Genomic DNA, 19,042 nt, shown 5'->3' on the forward strand with positions numbered 1-19,042 from the left:
GCAGGGGAGACACGCCGGTGCCCGGCTGGGCTCCCGCCACCCACCCCTTGGCGGCAACGCTCTGAGGCAGGAGGAGCGGCCTGGCCCGGGCTGCGTCTCAGAGCGGGAGAGAGATAGGAGCAGGTCCGCCCTGGCCCCGCCTCCAGCAGGCCCCACCTGGGCGGCAGGTGAGGACCGGGGGCAGACGCATTTTTGGGAAGTGGTGAGGGCTGTGAGTGGGCCGTGAACCGGGGACCGTGAACCGGGGACCGGGAGGCCTCTGCAGGCCCTTCCCCCTCCAGGGGCCCTGCTTGCTGTTGAGTCCCCAACCCCAGCCGCCCTCACTCCCTCCCGCCACCCCCAGCTTCCAGGTGATCGCACCCCCGCACCCCCACAGGAGGAGAGACACCCCTGGAGCCCCTGTCCCTGTGCAGTTGGTTCTTCCCCAGCTGACGGGCCATCTTGCGCAAATACGGCCGGACTCAGGGGACAAGAGTCAGGTCTGGCCCTGGCCTCCGTCGGGGAGGCACTTGGTAGGGCCGCGCATCAGCTCCGGGAGTCCGCCACCCAATATGTGCTTCCCCCGTCCCAGCGCCCTGCTTGCCGCCCTGTCCCCTGACGTGGAGGTGACAGCTGTCCGGGCCCGGGCCTGCCACCCCTGCCAGGGCAGAGCCTGGTCCCGGCCCCCCTTCCTCCCTGCTCGGTGTGTCCCTGGGGCAGAGGCCCAGCGGGTGCTTGTGGGGGGAGGGACAGAGGAAGGAAAGGGGAAAGGAGACGTCCCCGCAGCCAGGCCGGCGTGGGGTCTCCGGGCCAAGCAGAGCAGGGCCTGGACCACAGCCCGAGATCGGCACTGGCCCGCCCGGGCCTCGAACCCGCCGACACTAGCACATGCAGCAATGTGTGTGAGAGGGAACTGAGCGCCCGGTGGGCGGGGTCTGTGCTGGGCCAGCAGCCCAGGGTCCCCACCACCTCTGGCCGGCCCTCCAGGCGCCCTCCCAGCCTGTGCTTCGTGGAGCCTCAGTTTCCATCTCTGTGAAATGGGGCAACAGACCCACCCCCACGAGTCCAGGGGAGAATTCAAGGGGCCGGAGGAGGGACAGCCAGGCGCAAGGAGCAGGTGTGCTGGGCCCCAGGGGGCAAGAAGGAGCCCGTGGCAAAGGCCTCGGACTCGGGCACGGAGCAGGCCGCTCTGTCAGCCACAGGGCCCCAGGCGGGCGCTGGAGCTGGGGGGCCGCCCAGCAGCCTCTTCCAAAGACCCTCCTGGTGGCCGCAGCCCCGTGGGCACGTCCCACGGACACTCTGGCCCCCTGTAGCCCACCACAGCCCCTTGTTTCCAGGGTTGGGGTGGCCCCGTGTCCCCTCTCCGCAGCTTCTCCGAGCTTTGGGGTTCATCGTGGGCAGCAGAGCGGCCCACACCCTGGGGGGAGCCCTCAGCCCTGCTCTCCCTGGACAGACGCCGGCCACCCCAGGGGACATGAAGGTGGCACCATCCACAGTCAAGTCCCTGTCCCTTCCCCCAGGGGGCCAGGGGAGGCCGGAACACCAGCAGGGCTCGCCCAGAGGGAGGCTGCTCAATGAGAAGTAAGATAATGCAGCAGAAGCCCCGCCCTCCCTGGCCATGTGACAAAGAGGAGTTAAATGACAGGAGGGGCAGGTGGAGGGTCAGGACGGAGCTGTCGGGGAGACGTCAGGTGGGGCGTTCATGGATTGTCCTCAGTAACAGCCCGGGGAAGGCGCACACATTTAGGATTCAAAGTGTCTGGCTCCTGAAACAAGCAGGTGCCTGGGAAAAGGCGCATGCAAATGTATGTAGATGACTTGGGGGGGGAGGGACGGAGGCTTGAGCAGCTGTGCAGGAGAGGGAGGCCAGCAGGGCCTGGACACAGGGGTCACACAGGGGACCAGAGGGGACAGGGAGTGGCTGGTTCACCCTCTCCTTGGGGCGCACTCTTCCGTTCCTGCCTGGGACCCAGCCGTAGGCCCGCCACTGAGTGACCGCCTGTGAAGACAGGATGGCCGGAACGCCGTCCACCCCCCACCGCTGCCATTATTTACGGGTTGGAAAGCCCTGGAGGGCAGGACCTGCCGGCCTTGCCCCGGCCTGACCCTGGGATGCAGCCAGCACTTCTCCTGGCCCCCGGGAGGAGAGGAGGTCCGCCCACTGGCCCTCCGGCGAACACCCCGCAAGCTCACATTGTTTATTCAATCTCCAGAACAAGCCGGGACAGCCGGCGACGTGTCCCTGGTGCAGGTGGGGAAACTGAGGCTCGGGGCCGTGCAGGGACGTGCCGGGGAGGCAGACACGCCCAGTCCTTCCTCCCAACCCCGCCAGCTCTGCTCTGCCGTCCTGCTGAGACTGCCCTTTCCGGCCAGGGGGTGGTGGGGCTGCCGCCAAGGCCTCCAAGCGTGACTGAACTTGCAGCGAGGGTCTTCAAATCGGTGCTCAGGATGAGTGAGGGCACGAGGCGGGCCCTGGACCCCTACAACGGGGTCCCTAAGAGGAGGTCAGGACCCAGGCCCCATGCAAGGACACAGCGGGGAGGTGGCATCCACATGCCCAGGAGCCAGGCCACAGGAGGGACCGGCCCCCCCCCTCCCCTGGGTCTGAGACCCCAGCCTCCACACGGGGACACAGAGGTGAGGGCTATTTCAGCCGCCACCCCCACCCCACCCCGGGGTGCAGCAGCCCCAGACCCCGAAGCACAGGGCTGGCAGGGCCCATGTGACAGGGAAAATGACAGAGGAGGAGCTGCCGGCCGTGCGGCCCCGAGACGGGAGCTTGGAGCTGGAGACAGGCCTCACTGGCCTCCCTCCCTGTTCTAATTCCACTGCAAAACGAATTCATTTCAGTCTAAGTAGACACGTGCGGCTCATGGCTGGCGCCCTGGACAGGGCTCTTTCAGTCGGGCCCCTCCAGTGACCGTTTGGAGAGGCCGGAGTGGGGACGGGGGGATGGAGCCAGGGACCAGTTAGGACCTGCCTGAGACAAGGGCAGGTGGCCCTGCACCCCACTGGAGGCCTGTGACGAAGCCCCCCCCGCCAGACCTGCATGCCGAGACTCCGCATGCAGGAGGCCGTCCTTGTAACCAGAGGACGCCCGGTCTCTGCAGAGCTGAGTGGGAAGGTCTCCTCCTGTCTGAGGCCGGCAGAGTCGCTGAGCCCCCGGCCAGCCCTGCCCAGCCCCGCCGGGTGCTGCCTGCTGCCAGGGGGGGCCCCCCCCGAGAGCCAGGAGCAGGGGGGGACGAGGAAGGACAGGCAGCCGCGCTCACCTTGAACCAGACGCAGAGTCCAGCGCTCCCCGAGCCCACGGCCCCGCCCGCGCTGGCAATTAGCGCGGAGCCGCTGACATCTAAATAATGGAACAGTTATCACAAGGCGTGCGCCGCCGTGATGAGGACTGAGTTATTTATAAAGGAATTAATAATCAAAACGGGAGGGTGCCGGCAGAGGAGCACTCCTTGGGGACGAGGCCCGGGCCCCCGGGCAGAATCTCTGTGGGGAATAATGAGTCCTCTTAAGAAGACAAAGACCTTGAAGTTTCCTGGGCTGTTTACAAACTGCTTCCTGGCGAGGAGGAAACTGGCAGGAAGTGTTGTCAGCCTGAGCTGGGGAAGGCAGGGCAGCTCAGAGCTGGAGCCCCTCAGTGGTTCTGGAAGGCTCGGATGAAGGGAGTTATGGGACCGGAAGGTCAAACGCCGTCCTAAAGACAGGAGGGCCTCCCCCAAAGGCGGCTGGGTTCCGGGGGCCGCTCTCGCCCCCCCCCCCATGGCAGCCCCTGCTCCCAGTGGCACAGCCTCAGTTTACCTCTGCTGGCCAGGCCTTGGACAGGCCGGAGCTCCGTCTGGCCCCAGTCCAGGAATTCTGCACTGGACCCCCTGGTTTCTCCCCGACCCCAGTTCCCACGGGTCGACTCACCCACGCCCACACCCACAGTCTCCTGGGGTGGCCGGGACGGAACTCCCCCACTGGGCGACTTGAGCAAACATGGATTGCCCCGCAGCCCCGGAGGCCAGAGCCCCACACCCAGGTGTAGGCAAGGTCCGGTCCCACTGAGGCTGACGGGGGGCGGGGGGGTGGCGGGGAGGCCTCAGCAGGGTCTGCCCCGCCCCACCCCCAGCTCTGGCGGCCTCTGGCACCCTCGTCAGGCAGGACCACCGCCCAGATCCAGATCTCCTCGTTCACAGGGCGCGCTCCCTGCGAGCGTGCCTGGGTCCACACTTCCCTTCTCCCAGGGCCCCGGGCACCCTGGGTGGGGCCACCCACTCCCACGGGGCTCACCTAACCTCACCCTGCCTGCCACGGCCCCTCTTCCGAACGCAGTCACGCTCCGAGGTCCTGGGCGCTAAGAGCCCAACATCTGGGTTTTGGAAAGGGATGCAATTCAGTCCACAGCCCACCCACGGGCAGAGGCCCCCAGTGGTCCCAGTTACAGAGGCCCCCGGCCGGCCGGCTCAGGTGCAGGGAGGCTGCCGGGCTGTGCTGGGCCGGACTGGGTCTCCAGGTGCCGCATGCCCTCTGCTCCCGTGGGGATGCGGCTGCCAGGCGAGCAGGCCCACACCCAACCCCAAGTCCGGGGGTTGGGGGGAGGCCCGCAGGGCAAAGAGGATCCTGGATGTGGCCGGGCACAAGCTGCCCGCGGAGCGGTGGTCTGGCCCTGCAGCACAGTGAGGACCCCAGACGGGGCCCTCCGCTGCGGGGAGCGGCGTGACGCACGTCAGGAGCCCGCTCTGGGCCTGGCGCCCGCGGGAGGCCCCCCGGGTTGCTCTCCATCCACCGGGGGCCTCACCCCTCTTCATAAACAGGCACTGTGGGATGTGCCCAAGGTCACAAGCGAGCCGGGACGGGGGTCTGCCCGGCGCTTCCCTCTGCCCCTGCCTGCTGAGGAGCGGACACCCTCCCCGGAGGGGCCCTGGCTCCGATTGCCACGTCCCCCGTAACACGGAGCCCCAGGCCCCTCCCTGGGCTGGCGTGAAGCCTCAGAGACGCGGCGCACACACAGCGCCTGGCAGCGGTCCCGGCCGGCCCGGCCAGCGCAGCCAGCTGCCTCCGGGAACAGCCGTTCAGAAGTCCCGGCCGCCCCGATTACCGCGGAGGAAGCCCTGTCCCTGCCCGGAACGTCCCCGGGGCCGGGAGCACTTCGGAGCCAGGGGGACCCGCCAGGCGCCCCGCCTCCTCGCAGGGGCCACGCCCATTCCCGTCAGGCCCCGCCCCCGCCCTTCAAGCCGTCTGCCCGCGGCCTACTTCGGCTCACGGCGTTTGCAAAAACGCGTCCGAAGGCCCTGGCGCGGCAACCTGGAACCAACCTGCTTCACGTCCTCAACAAAGCACCTGAATGCTAATTGAAAAGTGATTAATTACATTCACGCTGAGCCTCTCCTGCAGCCCGGCTCCGCTCTCCCCGAGGGCTGGGGACGGTGGGCAGCCCCAGCTTTGTCGGTCGTGCTGAGCTGGCTAGAGTGGGACTCTCCCAGGCGGGGCCTCGGCCCCAGAGCCCGGCCGGCGAGGGGGTCAGGCCTCACCTGGCCAAGTGCCTGCACCTCTCAGAAGCTCCCTGTCTTCCTTCGCGAAGTGTGGCTGGCGGTCCAGGTTCAAATGCAGGTCCCTTTGGTGCTGCCAGGTGGGGAAGTGCGGTCTGGTCCTGCCCACCCTCGGGGGCTCTGAGCACGCCGCCGAGGGAAAGGCCCCCGACAGGGCCGCAGAACGTGATGCCCGCCCACCACTGCTGTCCACCCCTCCGTCCCCCGGCCCTCCCCGGTGGACCGACGTCGGGCCCTGGCTGGGAAAACCGGGGCATTCGGGGGCACCGCCCGAGTCGGCCGATCCCGCCTGCTGCCAGCCGTCTCCCCCAGCAACCTGCCAGGCCGCCGGCTCCCCGGGGGACGCCTCAGGCCAGACCTGCTTGGCCCAGGCGCGGCTGCCCCTCAGGCCACCCGGCCCGCCGGCCAGGCTGTGCACGGGCCCGGGCTCCCGGCCAGACACCATTCCTGGCTGTGACGCCACTTCCCATTCCTTCGCTGCGTTACTATCCAGCCCCGTGGGCTGCGGAGCTAACCCTCGGAAGCTCCCGGCAGGCAGGCACCCATGCACGCGCTCCGTAACCTGGGAGTCAGGGCCGGTCTCCGGTCTCCCCGTCACCGCGGCTGACCCCCCATCCCCCCCCATCCCGCCGCGGCAACCGTCCCAGAGCTGCGTCCAGAAGGAGCCCGGCCCGCACGCCCCACCCGCGGGGCTCCAGTGCCGGCCTTGCTGTGTGGCCCCGGGGAAGTCACTCGGCTTCTCTGGGCCAAACCTAAGTTCTGAGGCTCCTGGACGCTCAGAGCTGGCGGGCACCGCGGGTCTCTCTCCTGAGTCACCAGCCACAGGATGGAACGCACGGGTCCTCTTCGCGGCACCCAGTTCAGGAGGCCACACACAGGGCGTGTGGGCCCCTCCGGGGAGGGGTCCCGGTTCCGGAACGAGGCCAGAGGCCCCACCCATGGACGGAGGGTCCCAGCGGTGAGGCTGAGACTCCCCCCACCCCGTCCTCCCCCGCCCCCCCGGCCCAGAGCAGCACTGGAGACCGAAGCCAGGATCCTGCGGAGGAAAAGACAACGATTCACTGGGTTTCTTACCCTTTTTTTCCCTTCCTGACACTGCAGTTATTTCAGTTCAGACTTTTCGTGAAGCAGTTCACAGGCTGCAGGGAGTGAGCAACCTGTAAACCCCCCACTTAGCACTTGGCGCTAATTTGCTCGGAAACCTGGCCGGTGTCCCCGGTGCTCCCACTCCTTGCCCCACCACAGGAGCCTGGGGGGCCGGGGAACGTCGGGGCGGAGTGGGGTGGTTTTGGGGGGAAGGGCGGGCCTCACAAAGCTGGACCCCGCCGTTGGCAGGGAGGATCCGGGTGGCACCGGCGGCTGCGGGCCATGCGGGCACTGGGACAGCCGACCGGCAGCCGAAGGGGCCAGCGGTGTTCCGCCAGCTCTGGCGGAAAGCAGGCATTGCCGGGAGGTCAGACACGCGGAGTCCGGACTCTGACTGCAGCTCCAGCAGCCGCGGGACGCCGTGCAGGCGCCGTCCGGACCCCGGGCTCTGCACCCGCTACCCGCTACCTTGTGGGTTCCGGCCTCCGTCTCACCGTGAGGGTTCGCCGACTTTGTGGGTGGAAGGTGTTAAGGCCACCGTTTATGTAAGATCAGTGAATGTGAGCTTTCACCATCCCCTCACCACCACCATCCTCACCACCACCACCACCACCACCACCATCCTCACCACCACCACCACCATCCTCACCACCACCACCACCACCATCATCCCCCTCACCACCACCAACCTCATCACCATCACCACCACCAGCCACAGAATGAAACGCACGGCGTTTCATCATCACCATCATCACCACCATCCCCCTCACCACCACCATCATCACCGTCATCACCACCATCACTACCACCATCACGACCACCATCACCACCATCAGTCCAGGGGTCCGAGTGAGCCCGCCCCCACAGCCTGCATGGATGGCCGAGTGAATGGACAAGTGAGGCTGGAGGCTCAGCCCCCCAACCCTTTCCTGCCTGGAGGGGAAGGAGCAGGGACCAAGTGTCGGCAGAGCCTGGGGCCACCCACACACTGTCACGTCCCCACCCTTCGGCCAGGGTGAGCCCATCCTGGTCAGAGACGCCTCCCAGAGGCAGGGGCGGGCCATCGTGCCTGGGGTGCAGGGTGAGGAGCTTCTGGGGCGCCCTGGGCCCCGGGCTGTGACCCCCTGCTCGCCGCCCACCGCCCACAAGCCGTGTGTCCCGGGAGACTCGGAACTGCTCAGACGCCCCAGTGCCTCCGACCCCAGGACCCGAGACAGCTCAGGGCCCAGCTGCCGGGGAGCGGGCACCAGGCGAGGCGGCTGCCGCAGGGGCAGGGTCCCCGGCTGAGCCAGACCGGCACGCCACCGTGGGCACGGGGCACTGGAGAGGGGCGAGCGGCCAGAGGGCAGGGTCTGCTGGGGGTGGAGCCAGGCTCCCCTGTGTCCCGGGAACGGGGCAGGGGCTGCATCCGAGGACCGCGAGGCTGTTACGCTCAGGGGACCACCGGCCAGGGCAGGGTGCCCCTGCGGCCCTGTCCTCCCTGGACAGCAGAGTCCTTGAGGGGCTTCGGCGTGCGTGGTGGCGCCACGGCACTGGCTCAGCGGGCAGCCTGCTCCTGGCGCTCCCCTTCTCCATGGGAGCTCACTCCACTGGGCTGGGCCCTGGAGCAGGACTGCAGCCTCCTCCACAGCCCTGCCCTCCCCTGGGGTCCACCCAAGGCCGCTGCTGAGCTCACACAGCCTGGGTCCTCCTGCCGGCTGGGCCCAGGCTCGCAGCCCCTGCCTGGCCCCGGCCTCCGTGTATGCCTCCCTTTCCGGCTGCGGAAGGCTCCCTGGGGACCGGCTCAGGCCCACTGCTGAGCCCGGCCGCTGGGCCTCCGCCTTTTGTTGGGAGGTGTGGGCGGCTGGTTTACCAGAGCCTCCCGCAGCGGGGTGGGGGTGGGGGAGGAGGACCGTTTTTAGCAAGGAAATAATGTCACTGATAGAGGAAAACCATTGCAGTGGGCACGGAGACCCAGGGGCCACAGATAGCCAGGCCCGGTGCCCCCCAGAAAGGCAGCCAGGCCCAGTGCCCCCCAGAAAGTGTCCGCACCCTGGGCCTTTGTGACACAGGCGGGGGTGGGGGGTGGACAAGCCACCTGGAGAAGACACGCTGTCCCCTCAGGGACCCGGCCGTGCCCGGCAGAGGAGAGGAAGGAAGGGTCCAGCAGGGCTGGGGACCCGGGGACCCCTCCCAGAGTAGAGCTTCCGTCCGCTGGACCTGGGGGAGTGGCCAGGACCCACAAGGGTCTGTGTGAGTGAGAGCCACCTCAGGAGGAAACAGGGGCGCGAGGCGGGTGTGAGGCAGGTGCCGCCCGGCCTGGTGGCCGGGCCCTGCAGGCGGGGAGCAGAGCGGCTCCTGGGCTCTCGGTGGCCCCCGAGCCGTCTGGCCAGCTTTGAGACACGCCCCCACCTCCCTCGGGGGCCCAGAGCAGGGCCAGCAGGTGCTCGGGCCGCATGAGGCTCCCGTCCCCCCACCCTGTGAGTGCCGACTGCCCCTCGCCGGGTCACAGGGCCCCCCACCCCCCTGAGCAATCGCTGTGGGTAGAGGCGGCTGTAAAGGAAGCTGGACGCTCACTGGGACCCCAACACAGGGGGCAGGGGTGCTGCCCCAGGCAGTGAGGGTGCCGGGCACGGGCAACCACATGCTCTCACAACACCCAGGCTCACTCACACGTGCACACACACGTGTACACCTCAACACGGCGGCCCCTCCCCCCAGGCCGCAGTCTCTCCTGCCACATCGCCTCATGCGGACCCTCCTCAGCAGACCCCGATCCCTCCCAGCCCCCCTTGTGTCCTGCCAGCTCTGAGCTGCTGCCAGTCGAGCAGTCCAAGCTGTCTTCTGGCTTTGAGGGGGAGGGGAGGTCTGGCTAACGTGGGCGCTCGTCAGTACACTGACGGGAGTTTTCCCAGACAAGGGGCATCTGCGCTGGGTTTTGAAGGCTGTGTAGGAGTCCACCAGCAGATCGGAGGATGAGTGAGAGCGTTCTGAGTAAGACACCGGGGTGCAGAATATCTGGGGGAGGGGAGAGGGGTCAGCAAGAGAGTCGGGGTGGGAGGGGGCCAGACCTCTGCGGGTCCGGGCACACCGGCGCGCACACATCAGAGGGGCGTCCGTCCGTGGGCCTGGGGAAGGCCGGAGTCGGGGCTGGCCCCGCCTCTCCCGGACCCTCTGGCCCCCGCCCCGGGATGGGGTGATGGGTGGGCCCGTCCCCGGCCGAGGTGAAGGCCGGGCCCAGCCGGGGCCGTCCAGAGGCGACGGCGGACGAGAGGGCCATCCGGGGGCACAATTAATGGAATGCGTGTTTGTGGCGCCATTTATAGACTCAAAGTCACTTTGTCGGCTTAGGGACGCAGACATGCATAATGCATGGCCTGGCTCGTTCGCAACGTCGCTGAGTTTTCGGTCTATTTAGAGAGGAAAGCCTGGGGGAGGGAGCAGCGCGGGGGGCGGCCTTCTCCAGGGGTCTCTGCTGCACGGGCCCGGGCTCTGCACAGCCTGTGTGTCCCGGGTGCTCCAGCACGTCAGGGGTCAGGGGTCAGCTGCCAGCCCGCTGCAACCTCAAGCGCAGAGTGCGCCTTCCCCCCGGCTGCCGGGGGCGGGGGCGGTGAGCACGCCAGTCAGAGCTGGGCCTGGAGGAGGCAGATGGCACGTGGCCCCGGAGGCCGACTCCCTGCACTGGCCCAACCGGCACCGCACACAGCCCGCCCCCCGGACGCTGAGGACGGCCGTGGTCAGAGCCACGGGCGGATCACGTTTCTTGGACCCTGGCTCCGCTCTGTTTCTGGCTGTGATTCAGTGGACTGCGGCGTGCACCACCCACAGACCCCGTGGGCTGGCTGGGACCTCACCCCCCAGGGCACAGGGGCGTCGTGGGCTGCCCACCCTGCGCTCCTGGCTCGCCGTGGTCGCCCCGGCGCCAGCATCCCCCGTGGCGGGCCCGCCCCATCTGGACGCAGCCAGGCTCCCTGCTGAGGAGCCGGGGCAGCCCTGTCCCGCTGGGCCCTCGGGCAGCCCAGCTCTGCTCCGTAAAACTCCGTTCGTCCCCCCCCCTCGCTCTCCCCTCGGCCTCTCCTCCCCCTCTGCTCCCCCGGCCCCTTCCCCGAGGCAGGCTCTGTTTCCCCCGGGCTTCCCAGCACCCTCAGCGACTCCAGGCCACGAGCTCGGCTGCCCGTGCAGCTCGGGAAGGGAGCGAGGGAGACACCAGCCCTTCAGCCATCGTTCACGGCATCCCGCCACAGGGTGGGAGGCGTGGGTGTGAGCCCACCGCTCCCTCGGCTTCAAGGAGCCCCCAGGGGCGACCCTGGAAGGGCCGGGCTCCTCCTGCGGCTCCAGCCCAGCCCCTGCCTCCCCCTGGAGCCTTGTTGCACGACATGACCAAACCACCCCATTATTTAACAAACCGCCAGAACCACAGGTCTGTGCCGGGTGCAGGGTGCGCTCTCCCCTTTCTTCCCAGGTTCTGCAAACCCTGCAGTTGTTCCAAGAAGATTGGGAGAGCGAGGGGAAGCACCAGTGACACTCGGGGTAATGGGGCCGAGCAAGCAGGAGGCTGTGGGCCTGCAACCCCACATTGTGCCGGGAAGCTCCCCCCCCCCACCCCCCCCCGCCTAGGGAAAGGCCAGGCAGCTGCCCTGGGCAGGGGGACAGTCATGGGCAAGGGCTGTAGCTCCCAGGGAGCACGCAGTGGGTAACAGGAGCTGCAGAGGGCAGGTGAAATCAGAGAGGTCTTCCTGGAAGAGGGGACACCAGACCTACATCTTGGAGCATGAACAAAGGTTTGTCCATGGGAAGGGGGCGAGGGAATTGCACACCAAAGGGACAGTGAGCATGCAAGGCCAGGAGCAGGAGAGGAGGGGCTGCAGGAGAGTTCCGGGGTGACAGGGTGTGGCGTGTGGGGGTGTCAGGTGGGGGCCAGAGCCTGCCCAGGCCTGGATGAGGAGGTACGGTTCCTGATGTCCATCCCGGGGTCACTCCGGGGCTGCAGGGGTGACAGGACGGGGCTGGGTACCGGGCACAGGGAAAGGGCAGTGCCCCCAGCCCACGGCAGGGAGCCCGGGGCCTCCCGCCAGCCCAGGGGGAAGGCAGCCCCAGGCGTTTCTCACGCAGAGGGTGTCACTCCCCACGTGCTTGGGGACGCCCCAGCAGCAGGCCCTTGGGACCCGTGGTGGGCCCGTCCCTCTGCGGGCCTTCCTGACGTCCATCTCCATGGCAGCTGCCCAGCTGTGGTGTGTCCCGGCCACCGCGGGGGTGGCCACCGTGGCTCATCTGGGGGCACTGAATCGTAACCATGGGCCGGCGAGGCTCCCGGCAAGGTCCTGGTGGCTGCATTGCCGGCAGCGACAGGGAGTTTTATGCTGAACGTCAAAAATATTTCATGCGGGGACTGCAGCACAGAACGCTAACAGCCACTGAGCTCATCATTCTGACCGAATATCCCGTCACCGAGCCCCGGGACGCGGCGGAAGGGGAGCCGGGGCAGACACGGTGGGTGCCCACCGAAGGGGCTCATCGGTGGTGCCCAGGGGCCTCCCCCGGGGACAGAGACCCTGGGCGGGCACAGGCGGGCCCGACAGCTCTCGTCTCCCGGGGGCCTGGGTGGGTCCAGGGTTCCTGTGCACTGGCGGGATTCTTCGTCAAGTGTTCGGCTACGAAACGGAGCAAAGGGCCAAGGAGATGAGGAACGGGATCACACGGGGTCCGGGGCATCGTCACTGTGTGATTGTCAGGGCTGTGCTCTGAGCCCCAACCCTGGTCATCAGTCTCCTGGCTGTGAGGGGACCCAGCTAAGGCTGCGGCCAGTCCCTGGAACACCCAGCCCCCCTGAAGCAGGGTTCCCCGGCTTCCCCCGGGGCCCAGGTGCTGGATGCCTGCCCCTCCACCCCGCCTGAAAGAAGTCTTTCCCGCTCGTACACCTGCCCCATCCCCTCACGCCGACGCCCAGCCAGGCTGCCCGCACGATCCAATATATCTCATTTACAAGCCGGTCTATGACCGGATTCTCAGCCGATCTGTCTCCCCGAGGGATCGATGGTTCCCGGCATGCCCCACACATAACACCTGGTGCGTCATCGAATCCCGGCTCCCCGGCATCTCCTGGCTCACGGCCCCACCCGGGAGCAGAGGCGCAAAGAAGGTGTGTCCTGGCTGCAGCATGCAGCGCGCGGGCCCGCACCGGGCAGCCCCTGACCATCTGCCACGGGTGGTCAGCAGGCCGAGGGCCCAGGTGGACATCAGCAAAGCCAGACTGCGAGGTCATGCAACCTGTGCTATCTCCCTGTGGCCAGCAGGGCAGGTGGCGGAGGGACACCAAGTCCTTGGACAGGCCCCGCCCCCAGCCCGCTGTGACCACGCCCTCACGGGGCTCTGGCCTCCTCTGCCCTTGGGGTCAGCGTGTTTCCCAGCCCCGGGGCCCCAATGGCCCAGCCGGCCTCACCTGTGGCAGCTGCCGTGAGGCCAGGGGCGGCAGGCTGGACATTTCCCCCCAGGCTGGACCTTTCTGGAAGCCCGCGGGCTGACCTCGCAGGGCCGGGAGCGGCTCGGGGCTCCCCTCGCTCGGCCACACCCCTCTCTGGCACATCCACTACCGGTTCCTCTTTCTTCCGCCGGCGCGGCCGGTGATGGAACAGCAGCCCGGCTTCCTGGAGGGTCGGCGTCCGCACACAGCAGGGCAGCCCCCGCGGTGCCAGAGCTGTGCAGGCGGGGGGAGGGCAGGAGGCGGCTGCGGGCTGCGTGTGCGCAGGCGCCCGGCGCGCGGATGCATCCCGTCCGGGGACGCCGGACAAACCCGCTCGGAGGCCCCGGGAGGCCACTCGCCCCCGGAGCCCAGGACGGGAGGGGCCAGGCAGCACCGGGGCACGGACCCTGGGTCCGGGCCAGGGTGACCGGGTCCCGACCCGCAGTTTCCCTGTCTGCCACAGATGGTGAGTGACCCCCCGCCCCACGCTTGTCTTAGGGTCAGGTGTCTGGTCCCCGGTAAAAGCCACACTGCTGTCCCTCGTCCACCCCCACACCGCACGTTAGAAACCGAGGCCGGACCCGGACGTGAACTGCCCCCGGCCTGCTGGGTGTGGGGCGGCCGCAGCCCTGAGAACGGACCTCGTCTCACACACACACACACACACACGTGTGCACACTTGCACACGGGAGGGGTCACTGTGGGTCACAGCCCCTCTGCTCTGACGGCCCCGCCTGCAGGGGTCACAGGCAGCTGTCTGGGTGGGCTGTTCAGGCCAAGCCAGACCCACGAGCTGGGGCGAGGGGCTCTGGAAGTCTCTCCCTGCCCCCCCAACCCCCCGCCAGGCCACCAGCAGGCCCCAGGGACTCGGAAGCAGGCGCTCTCCAGGTGCTCGGTGGCGGTGGGGCCAAGCCCGCACAGCCGCCAGCTCGGGGACCCAGCCCGGCTCTAGCACGGCCCAGCACTGGGCAGGGCTACAGCCCTGGCACCTCACCACCTCGGTGTCCCGCCCGGAAAGGGGGCTGGTGAGGACACAGCTCCTGCACACCCAGGTGGCCCCCAGCAGACCCCGCTGGAGGCGAAGGTGGGGTGGGGACCAGCAGACGCACATCACGGGGCGGCTGTGGCTCAGGACAGGAAGGGCTCCCGGGCATGACACCGAAGGCAGGACGGGGAGGGGACAGAGGCCCCAGGAAGCCACAGCCCAGCCTCGAGATGGGGCCTGGCAGGAAGGACACAGACGCCACCCCGAACTGTACACAGACTCACAGAGGTCACAGCTGCAGGGGCCCTGAGACCCTCAGGCCCACCTCACAGATGGGGAGACTGAGGCCCAGCGTGGAGAGAGGTGCGTTCAAGAACCCAGCACGGAGGCACAGGCCCTGCCCGTGGGAACCGAGGGCACAGGGAGGAGCCCCTTGGGGGTGCGTTCTGTGGGGACTTCAGATCACAGGGAGTGGGGGGCTGGAGGGGGGGAGGGCGAGGGGAGGTGGGGCAGAGCCCCGGAGGCCCAGCAGCGGCGGCCGAGGCCTCTGTGAAACGCGGCAATTCATGATCCTTCTCGCCGCCAAGGGTGATCGCGAGAACAATTAGTCTCGGAATTACCACGGAGGAGAGCGTTAAGAGAAAAATAAATTAAAAAGAAATCCATTCGAGCTGTAATTGTAATACCGTGCATCATAGTCAATTGAATCACAAACACAAGATGGTCCCTTGTCGCACGATCTCAGCCCGTAAACAACGTGGGTGTTTGAACTGGGGACCCGCCAGGGGCAGGGAGCGGGCTTGGGCTGAGGGAGCCCCGGGCACTTCCAGCCACATGCGGGCTGGCGCCCTCCGGCACCGCAGGGCTGCCCGGGGTTCTGGGCCGGAAGGAGGCCGCCCATCCCTGCCCTGCCCACAGCTCGGAGGCCGCCTGGACGCCGGCCGGGGCACGTGGCCGCCCGCTCCACGCCGCCTCTGTTCCTGCGAACCTCGCCGCTGTGTCGCCCAGGGTGAGCGGCGGGGGTGGGGCCCCCCAAAGCTGGGTCCTCCCCCAAGTCACCATCTTGCCCCCGGGGCCTCCCAAGGCAGGGGCATTGCCCCTGGCGGTCAGTCCCGGCTCTGCGGCAGCGAGGGCTGCGACAGCCATCTGTCTGGGCCACTGAGCTGACAGGCAAGGGGGTGTGGAGTCAGGAGCTGGGTGCTGGGCCCGACTATAGAGGCCCGAGGCCTGAGGGTGGGGGTGAGGCTCAGGGACGGAGCCTGCTGGTGTCTCCTGGGCCTTCCCAGGAGAGGGAGGGGTGGGGGTCCTTCCGCCAGCCCTGCTCGTGCTCCTGCCCGGAGGGGACGCTCGGTTACAGCTGGTCCTGTCAACCTGTCCTGTCTTGTGCCCGCACTGGTGGCCCCGCCGGGCAGGCCTCTGCTCCACGTGGCTCTCGGCCTTGCTGCCGGCCACACAGTGGCTCTGAAGGTCGCCCGGACACCTCGCTCTGGGGTGGGGAGGCCGAGGCCGCCCGGCAGTGGCAGCTGCCGCTGACATCAGCTCCGTCCCGAGCGCCCACCTGCTGGCCCCACGCTGCCCTCGGCCGCCAGCCTGAACTCCTCACCCGGACAGCTGCTCTGGCCCGGGCCTCTGGGAAGCGCTGACAGGCGGGCCTGCGGGGCGCTCGGAGCCCCACGTGCCACGGCAGGGGGCTGGCCAGCCCCCCACCCTCTCCAAGGTCACACGGCTGCGGGAGGAAGGGGCAGTGCCGGCCCGAGTCCTGCTGGGCAGCGTCCCCGCCGGCAGCCCCTTCTCCCTGGGCTCTGCCTCCTCCTCCTCCAGGAAGTGGGGGCTGCGGCCCCCGTTCGCGGGCCTCACCGGGACCCCAGCCCGGCGCCTCCACCGCCCCGCGTGGGCCTCCCAGCGAGGGGAGAGGACCGGTCCTACCCCCGAGTCCAGGGCCAGCCCTGCCTCTGCACAGCCCCCCCCTCGGAGCCGGCCCCTGGGCTCAGACACCAGCAGCAGCAGCAGCAGCCACGGCTCCTCGCCGCCCCTCACACCTGCCGCGGAGGTGCGGAATCCAATTTGCTCCCGGCACCTGCTCCAGACGGCCCTGGCCCGGCAGCCAGTGCAGCGGCAACAGTGGGGGGAGCCACCCCCACACCCCTCCCCCCGAGGCTGCGCTGCCCACACCTCGGCAGCCCCTGGGGAAGAAGAGCTTCGCAGAATCTCTGAAACCCTGAAGCAGTCCTGGGGACAAAACAGCCTGGTCCGAACACTGCACATGCCCTCCCCCGCGGAGGGCTGGGGGTCCGGGCGGCTGCGGGGGGGAGGGGCCGTCTGCTCCCGCCCACCGCTGAGCAGGAAGCAGCACCCCGCAGATGCTTCTGGAACTCGGGCCCCAGGTGGACTCACCTCCCTCCCCCAGTGAGGCCCGGAGCTCTGGGGGACCTGAGATGAAAGATGGTGACCCCCCCCCCCCAGCGCCACACTCGTGGGAACCCCAGTCTGCCTGCTGAGCAGCCCCTCCCCCACCGAGAGAGGCTTCCTCCTGCCCGGTAGGCCCACAGGGGCTCCCCCGCCTTTCTCCTGTTTAGGGGTGTCTCCTCGATGACCCCTTCACCGCTGCAGGACCGGGAGCCTGGGGCAGCCCAGGCCAGGGGCTCCCTCTGCCAGGACCCCCTTACTCCTGGCGCACCCCGGCTGGGCAGCAGGAGGCAGAGAACACGGGACCTCAGAGGCTGCAGGGGCCTCGGAGTTGCCCCGCCCAGGTCTCCAGGGGAGGGGCTGGGTCTCCCTGGAGGGGGTGGGGGGCGGGGCCCCATGCGGGCCGGCCCCGCAGCAGGTTACGGCCCCTACCGTCCCCACCTCCAGTTCACACCCGAGTCCCACCTCACCCAGCGCACACGCACCCACACTCACACTCACACACACCCCGCCCCCGCCCCCCAGAGCCCGAGAGAGGCCTCCCAGCCACGGACGGACACAGTCACGCGGAGGCAGTTTATTAGGGCGGCTCAGCCGGGGGCCGTTGCGGAGGCGGCGGGCCGGGGCGGGGACGGCAGGCGCAGGGCTCTCCCGGGTCTGCGCGGGCCCGGCGGCAGCGTCGACCTGCAAAACAAGGGCCCCATCAGTCCGGCCGCTCTGCTGAGGAGGGGGCCTCGGGCCCGCAGGGACCTGACCCTTTTCCGCCTGCCGCCCTGCGCCGGAGCCGACAGCCGAGAGCCTTCCCGGGAGGCAGGGGCGGGGCGCCAGAGCGGCCCCTGCTCTCCCGTGGCGGGGGGCAAGGCTGGGGCCAGAAGGCAGCAGGCCCACCCTTGCTGCCCTTCCCGCGGGCCAACTTGGGGTGGGCCCTGGGGGGGGGGGTGGGCCCCGTCACAGAGCACAGGGCAGGTCCTGTGGCCAACGGTGCCCGCGTGGGCTCTCCCGGCCCTGGTCAGTTCCCGCCAGGCCTCGCTGCCCCCGGCCCCCGCCCTGCTCCCCGGCCCCGCCCAGCCCGCCCCCGCCCCACAGTCCTGCCTCGGCCTGACCCACCCGGGCCCTGGGGGGGCATCGCCCACCCCTCCCATTGCCGTCAGTGTCCCTCACACTGTCACTTTCCCCTCCTCCCTTCACTCTGCCAAGTGGCGCGGGGGCCCTCCCCCGACGGGAAGCTCAGCGGCTGGGGAGACCCCAGCGGACTCCGGGACCGCCGCGCCCCAGACGGGGCTGCAAGCAGGTCAGTCCAGCGGGGAGGGTCCCGGGCGGCTCCGGGGGCCGGACGGGGGAGCGCCCAGGGCACACACGTTCTGCTGGCGTTCGCGGGGCGACACGCTCTACATAGCTTATTGGAAATTAATATTTAATTCTCTTCTGTGGACTTAGCTTAATTATTCAATTTGTTATCGCAATTACCGAGAAGCACCCGGAAGCCAAACTGCTTGCTCTGGGTGGGGAGAGCACCGGCGGGGCTCTGGCCGAGTGCGCCCCGATTCTCAGATGCCTGTGGGGCGGGCTCTGCCTCGGGGGCTCCGCCCCACCCCCTGCTTCCCAGCAAACCCCTTCTCTCTGCCAGGACCGGCGGGGGACGCGCCCCCCCACTCCGTGTCCGAGCCCCTCCGTGTCTGCCCCCTCCGTGTCCGCGCCCCAGGTGGGGCCAGGCCCCTGCATCTCAGGCGGGCCCTGAGGGCAGGGCAGCGTTGCCCTGACCGCCCCAACTGCGGAAGGACGACCGCCCACGCAGCCCTCCTCCGAGCCAGCGCCTGCACCATCCGCCCGCCGGCCCTCAGCCGCACCTCCCTGGGGGCGGCGGGGCGGCTGAGCGAGGCGGCCCCCACGTGAAAAGCCTCCACCGAGCGCTCGGTGGACGGAAGACACACCCGTGGACCACAGCTGCCCCCGGCCCTTCGTCCTGTTCCAGGGGGAGGGGCCGTAACCGAGGCTCTGTCCCTCCCGCCCCTGTGTGCATGCCCGTGCAGTCACATGGACATGGACACACGTGCAGCTGCAGGCACACGTGTGGATGTACACACACGTGTAGACACGCAGACATGTGCACACACAGACACGCACGGGCAGACATGCAGGGAGGAGGCTCCCCAGAGGGAGGCCGGGGGCCCGGAGACCCAGAGGCCGACGCCCCCCGGCTCTCAGGAGACACGGGCCCCTCACATCTCTGTGTGCAGGAAAAGCGCCCCTGACCCCCACCGGGACCCTGTTCACCTCTCCCCAGAGGCCCAGCCTGTGACGCCGGCAGGGAGCAGGGTCCCGGGCCGGCTCCCGCTCACTCCCCGCGCCCTGTGCTGTGCTCAGTGACCACCGGGAGCCCACGTCCCGCAGGGCCCGCAGACAGGTCCAAGGCCACCATGTCCAATGTGGAGAGAGGTCGTGAGGGCACGGACGCCGCAGCCGTGCGCCCGGGACGGTGGGGTGGGGGCCCCGCATCCCAAGCACTCCCTCCTTCTGCAAGGTGCCGCCACCTCCTTCCCAAAAGAGCCGGGACTCACCCGGGCGCTGGTGCTGCAGCCCGCCTGCCTGCCCGGTCCACACAGCCCGCGG

General features: G+C 68.9%; 1 protein-coding gene across 3 annotated transcripts in view; it reads right to left on the reverse strand.

Annotated features, from left to right (window-relative positions):
- Positions 1-17,061: 17,061 nt before the first annotated feature.
- TSNARE1 (t-SNARE domain containing 1) overlaps positions 17,062-19,042 on the reverse strand; it is a 43,769-nt gene continuing 41,788 nt past the window's right edge. For all 3 annotated transcript variants that reach the window (XM_036031467.1, XM_036031464.1, XM_036031466.1), the window contains exon 12: positions 17,062-17,116. The gene's annotated coding sequence lies outside the window, so the exon portion shown is untranslated. The remainder of the gene's footprint in view (positions 17,117-19,042) is intronic.

The sequence above is a fragment of the Phyllostomus discolor genome, chromosome 7, assembly GCF_004126475.2.
Source record: "Phyllostomus discolor isolate MPI-MPIP mPhyDis1 chromosome 7, mPhyDis1.pri.v3, whole genome shotgun sequence".
NCBI lineage: Eukaryota > Metazoa > Chordata > Mammalia > Chiroptera > Phyllostomidae > Phyllostomus > Phyllostomus discolor.